This window comes from Hemiscyllium ocellatum, unplaced genomic scaffold (assembly GCF_020745735.1).
Source record: "Hemiscyllium ocellatum isolate sHemOce1 unplaced genomic scaffold, sHemOce1.pat.X.cur. scaffold_568_pat_ctg1, whole genome shotgun sequence".
Classification (NCBI taxonomy): domain Eukaryota; kingdom Metazoa; phylum Chordata; class Chondrichthyes; order Orectolobiformes; family Hemiscylliidae; genus Hemiscyllium; species Hemiscyllium ocellatum.
This window is the reverse complement of record NW_026869120.1, coordinates 73,965-82,346: the sequence shown is the minus strand read 5'-3', so window position 1 is coordinate 82,346 and position 8,382 is coordinate 73,965. Positions and strand designations below refer to the sequence as shown.

The 8,382-nt window shown below is 47.3% G+C and overlaps 1 long non-coding RNA gene across 1 annotated transcript; it reads left to right on the top strand.

The window, feature by feature from the left end:
* The first annotated feature begins 898 nt into the window (after positions 1-898).
* Positions 899-7,755, top strand: LOC132813957 (uncharacterized). The gene is made up of 3 exons (XR_009644240.1): positions 899-1,410; positions 5,775-5,867; positions 6,892-7,755. It is a non-coding gene; the product is annotated as an uncharacterized LOC132813957 (long non-coding RNA).
* The last annotated feature ends 627 nt before the right edge of the window (positions 7,756-8,382 follow it).

Genomic DNA, 8,382 nt, shown 5'->3' with positions numbered 1-8,382 from the left:
GAAAGAGTGGAGGCAGGTGGAGAAACCGGGGTTGGGGGGTGTGTGAGAGGGAGGGGGAGAGTGAAAGGGGGAGGTTGTGAGAAAGAGTGAGTGTGCAGGGAGAGAGAGAGAGAGAGAATTGAGGAGTAAGAGTAGGGGAGAGGAAATGGGGAGGCCAGGTTGGAAAGGGGGTGGGGGGAGGGGGACAGAGGGAGTTAAACCCAGCTCCTGAGCTCAGGGCGCGGTGCCCTCCCCTTCCCTGAGGACCAGGACTTGGGGCTGAGTCTGTCTCTCTCCAGCTCAGCTTCTCCAACACAAAGACACACAACAACATCGGTCCCTCTGCTGCTCGGCACGCTGTAATCAGCATTTTTTATTGGTTACAAATGGAAGTGATGGATACAGTCAGTGGGATGGTGCCTTTTCTCACTGGCCCCTGAGTTGTGAGAAACATTGAAATGTTTCCCTGTAACCCCCCTGTGGGATAAGGAGGGACAAACCAGCGCTCCCCTCAGTCTGTTACCATAGCGACAGGCTGCTCCATCGCTGAAACACTGAACTGAAATGAGAAAATCCCGGATGGTGTGATTAATGAGGGAATTTGATGGATGGATGGATTTGGGTGAAGGGATATTTCAGCACATTCTTCAGCTGCTGCCTGAACTTAGTCTGGGTCACGGCATAAATCGCGGTGTTTGTGCAGCAACTGAGGAGCTGCAGCATGAAGCCCAATTCCTGCACAAAGTCATCGAGATACACAGGGGTATCCACAATATCCCACATCCGGCTCCATATAGAATACAGCATTAACGTTGACCATAACAGGATGAAATTGGCCGAGATCACAAACAGTAAAATGATGGATTTTTTTCGGTTTCTCATTTCAGTGTCAGACTGAGCGTCCCCATTGGTGTGAGCGCGGAGTCTCCTGCGGGCTCTGCTGGTCACTAAAATGTGTCTGACGGTGAGAACATTGAGCAGCAGAATCAGGAGAAATGGGACACCCGGGGTTAGAATGTGGTGGAGGAACTCGATTGTGACCCAGACACTGGAGAATAGAACAGCGTCTGTTACATCACAAAACCAGGGGGCGTTCCCCAGCCAATACCGAGCCGTGAGCATAAAATACCAGGAAATGTTCTTTAAACAGCTCAGCACAGTCACTGCTCCCAGAACCACAGCCGCCGTTTTCTCACTGCAATATTTACTTTTCAGCTTCTGGCAACAAATGGCCACAAACCGATCAAAGGTGAAAGTGACGGTGAACCAGACAGAGCAGTCAGTGGCTGCATAAAGCAGGACGGCGTGGATATTACACACGGGGACGGAGTACCTCAGGAAATAAAACTGTTCCCGATAAACAATGGGAATGTGTCTCAGGATCAGGTCGAGGATAATGACCAGGAGATCCGCCGCTGCCATGGCCCCCAGGTAACGTCTGACACATGGAGACAATCCACAATCTTTATAAAGCAGGACGTAGATGGTCACTACGTTAACTGTGAGGAAGGAAAACAAACCCATTATCCATCAGCCTGGAGGCAAAGGGACCCGTTTGATCGGGGACCCAGTGAGATTTTCAAATGTGTCCCTGTATTCAGGGATTTATTAAAATAATTGGAGCTGGAATAACAAATGGGAAGGTCGGAATTACTGACAAAAAATGTGACATAAACCACAAGAAACCCTCCCTCCCCAAACACACAGAGACACATCCATAAGGACAGATGGTTTCTAGAACATTCCCACACACTCGATCACTCGAGAGCAGACACAGGTCACTCCTTCCCAGTTCCTAATACGGAGGGTGGAAACGTAACTGTCCTGAAGGATTCTCTCCCAGTTTCCTGAAGACAAACGGAGTTTGGGAATTTCTGTATTTTGGTCTAAATTGTGGTCGATCCTGTGTCGTGGAGAAATGTAAACGCAGGGAAAACGTATTCCCCCCTTTAACTGCCTGAGGGGCCTTCGGAACAGTGTCTCCTTCTCCCTGGAACGGGATCTCTTCCCTCGGGATCTTATCGTTTGTTCAATTCACTGACGTCCGGCCGTTCACAAACAAACAACGTCAGGGACAGAACGTTCCGGGGAATGTCAGTTATAGAATGTCAGGGACAGAACGTTCCGGGGAATGTCAGTTATAGAATGTCAGGGACAGAACGTTCCGGGGAATGTCAGTTATAGAATGTCGGGGACAGAGCGTTCCGGGGAACTCCGTGACCTGTCCATCACCTTTCACCCCCACCCACCCCACCAACATGATGTACTGTGCACAGGCTACATACCTGTCCCGCACGGGGAGCTGCACTGACCACATCATTGTATTGTCTATAAACCTCAACCAGACAGTCTGACCAGCACAGAGACCTGTGCAGTGATCACCCGTGAATTCACCTGTAACCCAGGAGCAGTTACCCTCCCAGCATGTAGGACTGTGTACCCCACCCCAGTGCATTGATCTGTAACCCAGGAGCAGTTACCCTCCCAGCATGTAGGACTGTGTACCCCACCCCAGTGCATTGATCTGTAACCCAGGAGCAGTTACCCTCCCAGCATGTAGGGCTGTGTACCCCACCCCAGTGCATTGATCTGTAACACTGTGTTAGATCCCTGCCCAGTGTGGGGAAACTTGCAGCCCATGCTGGAGGTGAAAGGATGTACAGCTCCCACCCATTTACAGATTCACATCTGTACTGTACCATGACAAGGGGGTGCTGTGGGTGTGTACATCACTTCTGGAGAGAGATGGCGAGGGAATCAGTTTAAAAATCATCACATGGGAGGGGTTTGGGTTATAGACAGAGAGGGGGAGACTGAGAGACAGTGTCATGGACGGATGTGTTCCCAGGTTTCGGAATGCTGAAACGTAGACACTTTGATAGCATCCGGTATCATAAGCCAGTCTTCCCAGGAAAGATGGGAAAAATGATGGAGAGTTTTGGATGAGCATTTGTTCTCCAGCTTTGTAAATGGGAGTAGTTTCAACAGAATCTATGACTCACTGGGCTGATTCTAACAATAATTTGCCTCAGTGTCATTTTCATTGAGTGTGACAGAGAGATTATCTGTCCGAGGCCAAGCTAGATTCCTGGTGCTGTCTTACTAAACACAAACGCATTGACTAGCCCCCTCCCCCCGCCCCCCACCTCCCCCACCATGGTGTTCCTCTCATTCAATACCAGCCCGAGTCTCCCACCCATCATGGCTGGAGGGACTCACAGTTGCCCGGGTGCCCCTGGATATTCCGTGACCCCTGGCACTGGCGCCATCTTTGAAAGTTCAAAGGGCACACAGTTGAGCTTTCTCAGCTTGGAGCTGCCCTGTACAGTTTACCCCGAGCATGGCAGATAAGGGCAATTACACCACGGTTTGTCGACAGGGGCACGGAGGTCCTGGTGGATGGGCTAGTACAGAGGGGGACCATTCTCTTCCCAGAGGGAGCCACACCACCAGACCCACCGAGCATGGTCTGAGCTCCCCACCCAGCTCAGTGCAGTATCTGCGGTCTGAAGAAATGCCCAGCAATACAGGACAAGCATCAATAACCTTCCCCGCTCTGTCAGGATAAGGGTCACTGTATTCTCTCTGCTCCCTCACACTCACTGTATATCTGTTATAGCACCGACCCCCGAACAAAGCTCCTGCTCATATACACCCAGGGCCCTCTGTTCCTGCAGCCCCTTTATAATGGCACAGCCTGTTTTAAACTGTCTTTCTTTATCTTTCATACCAAAGTGCATCACCTCACACTGCTCTGCATTGATCCCCGTCTACCAGCGTGTCACTGTCCTGTTAGAGTTCCACACTGTCCTCCATAGACTTTACAATCCTTGCAGGTTTGGTACCATTTACAAACATTAAGATTATCATAGTGTCCCAGTCCCCATGAAACAACTGAAATCCTGCCCCACACACAGGAGTGTGAGCAAGTGAAATACTGATATATTCCCACGGACAGAGTCGAATAATGACATACTGTCAATGGAGCAACAAAAATCCTGACACATACGAGACAGAGTAGATGAAATATTGACAAACCACAGAGCAAGAGAAATCCGGATAGGTTCCACTTATCGATATTCATCATGGTATAATGGGATGAAGTTTAGTGTGTACTGTACCTTTAAGAGAAAGTGAATGCTGCTCTGAACTGAGAGCTTAGAAATACTTGTGATATGAGAGGATGGCAGACCCAGAAACAGTATATTGCTGTAGAGCTGGAGTCGGGTAATACGCAGTTAAGAGATAGAGGGTCTCTTTCAGTTCACTTTCAGTGTTAAAAACTACATTGTTGTTTGTATTTAAACAGTGGAATTTGGGAGTTCTCTGTCACTCATATTTTAACAGTTTACGAGGCGAATTGAGCATTTATTTATGTTTAGTTTAAGTTACCAGATGAGATCTATGCCGTGTCCTAACAATTGCTGTGTGTGTATCTGTGTGTCTCTGTGTGGGGCAGGTCTGGCAGTCTCTGTGGTGCTGAAAGTGATGCAATGCCTCCCTCTGCTGGCCTCCACACGCCACTGCACAGGCATTGGCAGAGGGTGAAAACCAACAGGGATTCATTCAGAGAGGGGGAGAGAGAGGGCAGCTGCTCACAGCACCATCCAAACTGATGTCTTATCCATGTACTGATCTAAATGTCCTTTAAACGTTGTAACTGTCCCTGTTTCCGCAAGTTTATTCCACACACAAGCCAGCTTCTGTCTAAAATACTTATCTCTCCTTGAAGCTCAATCCCTCCATTTCCAGCAACATCCAGGTTAAACTCTTCTGAACCCTCTCCAGCTTAATAATATCAAGATCAATGATATCAAAGTGAATAGTCAATGTATTTTGTTAGGGTAATGGAGACCAAAACTAGAGGACATAGTTGTAAGGTAAGAGGAGAAACATTTAAAAGTGACCTAAGGGGCAGCTGTTTCACCCAGAGGGTGGTGTGCCTATGGAATGAGTGGGCAGGATGTCCAGACTGGACACAGTATTCCGGGAGAGGTCTCACCAATGTCCTGTACAACCACAACATGACGTCCCAATTCCGATACTCAGTGGTCTGACCATTGAAGACAAGTGTGTTAAACACCTTCTTAATCACATTATCTATATGAGATGCAACTTTTAAAGAATTATACCTGACGGCCTTGGTCTCTGTTCTACAACACTGCCAAAGGCCCTACGTTTAATTGTATAAGTCCTACTATTGTTGATTTACCAAATCCAATACCTCACATTAATCCAAACTAAACTCCATCTGCCACGCCTCGGCCAGTGAGTGAGATTACCACCTCCTCACCTTCTCCGTTTAATTTTAAAATGCCCATCCCTCTCCAGGAGGCCTGCACACTCCGGCCTTGATTTTCACAAAGACCCTGAGCTTGGTTTGCCTTGTGTGGTTAGAGGGAGGAGGGACAGATTGCAGACACAGTCAGTGGGGAGGAGAGGCTGGACAGTAATCAGCGGCCTGGTATCATTTCATGGTTTTAGGCAGAGGGCAGACACACGTGAGAGTTGGGTTATACTGATCGGTGTTTTGGGACCAGAAATTATGGTCTTTCTCCGTGTCTGGTGTTCAGTAATAAATATCTATTTGAGACCCTTCATTGGGCAGATTTTGAAGAGGCCTAAGGGGCAACTTTTCACACAGAGGGTGGTGTGTGTGTGGAATGAGCTGCCAGAGGAAGTGGTGGAGGCTGGTACAACGCCATCATGTAAAAGGCATCTGGATGCTGACAGACCTGCCGAGCATTTCCAGCAATTTCTGTATTTGTTGAAACAAAACATTCATTTTAACACAGGTATCTGTGTTAGCTGTCTGGATACAGAATTGGCTGGCCAGCAGAAGACAGCGAGTGGTAGTGGAAGGAAAATATTCTGCCTGGAAGTCTGTGGTGAGTGGTGTTCCACAGGGCTCTGTCCTTCGGCCTCTACTGTTTGTAATTTTTATTAATGACTTGGATGAGGGGATTGAAGGATGGGTCAGCAAGTTTGCAGATGACACGAAGGTTGGAGGTGTCGTTGACAGTATAGAGGGCTGTTGTAGGCTGCAGCGGGACATTGACAGGATGTAGAGATGGGCTGAGAGGTGGCAGATGGAGTTCAACCTGGATAAATGAGATGTGATGCATTTTGGAAGGTCAAATTTGAAAGCTGAGTACAGGATTAAGGATAGGATTCTTGGCAGTGTGAAGGAACAGAGAGATCTTGGTGTGCAGGTACATAGATCCCTTAAAATGGCCACCCAAGTGGACAGGGTTGTTAAGAAAGCATATGGTGTTTTGGCTTTCATTAACAGGGGGATTGAGTTTAAGAGTTGTGAGACCTTGTTGCAGCTCTATAAAACTTTGGTTCGAACGCACTTGGAATACTGCGTCCAGTTCTGGTCGCCCTACTGTAGGAAAGATGTGGATGCTTTGGAGAGGGTTCAGAGGAGGTTTACCAGGATGCTGCCTGGACTGGAGGGCTTATCTTATGAGGGAGGTTGACTGAGCTCGGACTTTTTTCATTGGAGAAAGGGAGGAGAAGAGGGGACCTAATTGTGGTATACAAGATAATGAGAGGCATAGATAGTGTTGATAGCCAGAGACTATTTCCCAGGGCAGAAATGGCTAACACAAGGGGTCATAGTTTTAAGCTGGTTGGAGGAAAGTATAGAGGGGATGTCAGAGGCGGGTTCTTTACACACAGAGTTGTGAGAGCATGGAATGCATTGCCAGCAGCAGTTGTGGAAGCAAGGTCATTGGGGACATTTAAGAGACTGCTGGATATGCATATGGTCACAGAAATGTGAGGGTGCTTACATGAGGATCAATGGTCGGCACAACATCGTGGGCTGAAGGGCCTGTTCTGTGCTGGACTGCTCTATGTTCTATGTATTCTGAATACATTAAACATTTTATTTTTTTAATGACGCAGGGACATATAAACATATCTTCAAAGCGACCGAGACCATTTCCTGCTCAGGGTATGGCTCTGTGTATGACAGCAGCAATGATGCACCGACATGGAACAGGGAATGTGATGGAGACATAGTTTGGACAATGTACAAGGAGACCTCACATGGTCCAGTTTGGGAGAGAATGACATTATTGTGTGATTCAGCTCAGAGAGGGAGAAAATGTCACCTGCCAGAGAAGAAACGGCCTATTGCACTCTCTCTCCTTCATTATTCCTCATCACAGTAACGTGTGCGAGCTAAAACAAAACTCTACTGTCATCGTTACCATTCTTATTTTTATACAATCCCAGCAGTGTGGAAACAAGCCCTTCGGCCCAACAAGTCCATACTAACCCTCCAATCAGTAACCTTCCCATGCCCTTACAGTTACCATTGACTAGTGCACCTAAAGTAGAAATCGCTGAACACTATGGACTATTTGACCAATCCACTTGAATTATACAGCTTTGGGCTGTGGGAGGAAATGGGAGCACCCATCAGAAGCTCACACAGACAAGGGGAGAAGATGCAAACTCCACGCAGATAGTCTCCCGAGGCTGGAATTGAACACATGTCCCTGATGCTGTGATGGAACAGTGCGAACTACTGAGCCACTGTGCTCACCTGGGACCTCCTGCCAGCCTAATGCAAAGGGAATTCCGCCAAATCCAACTCTCCCAGGATAAAATCCCATTGCTAGCAGCTGTGTGAGTACAATATCTTCAGAAGCAGAGTAACATTTTGGACAATCTCTCAATTTTTCCTTTTGTCATTAGTTACACTAATATTTGGACAAGGTTCTTTCAATGTGAAATTGCAGAGATTGTGTGTGTGTGTGTGTGTGTGTGTGTGTGTGTGTGTGTGTGTTTTTTAGAAAGGGAAATATTGATTATGTATTTGCAATACCCAAACAGTTTGCCATCCATCTTTCCATCATAGTTGGAGTAACATTGCTCTGGATCATAAACGTGCTATTTGAGCAGATTACAGAAACCAGCCTGACTTGTTCCTAAAACTGACCCTGACCCAGTCTGAGACCGATATCATCGGCTATATCACCGACCTGGTTACATTTAACATTTGTTGTGAGCAGTGGAGGAGTGGGACTAGAAAAGGAAACAGTGACCCAAAAAGCCGGGGAACTGTAGACCGGTGAGCCTGATGTCAGTGGTGGGTAAGTTGTTGGAGGGGATTCTGAGGGATAGCATTTACATACATTTGGGAAGGTAAGGGCTGATCGGGGTAGACAACGTGGCTTTCTGCATGGGAAATCATGTCTCATTAATTTGATTGAGTTTTATGAAGAGGTGACAAAGAAGATTGATGATGGCAGTTTGGTAGACATTGTCAATATGGACCTCAGCAAGGTGTTCACAACATTCTGATTGGTAGGCAGATTAGTAAGGTTCGGTCACATGGGGATACAGAGGAAGCTCGTCACAATTGGCTTGAAGGAAGAGGGATATTTT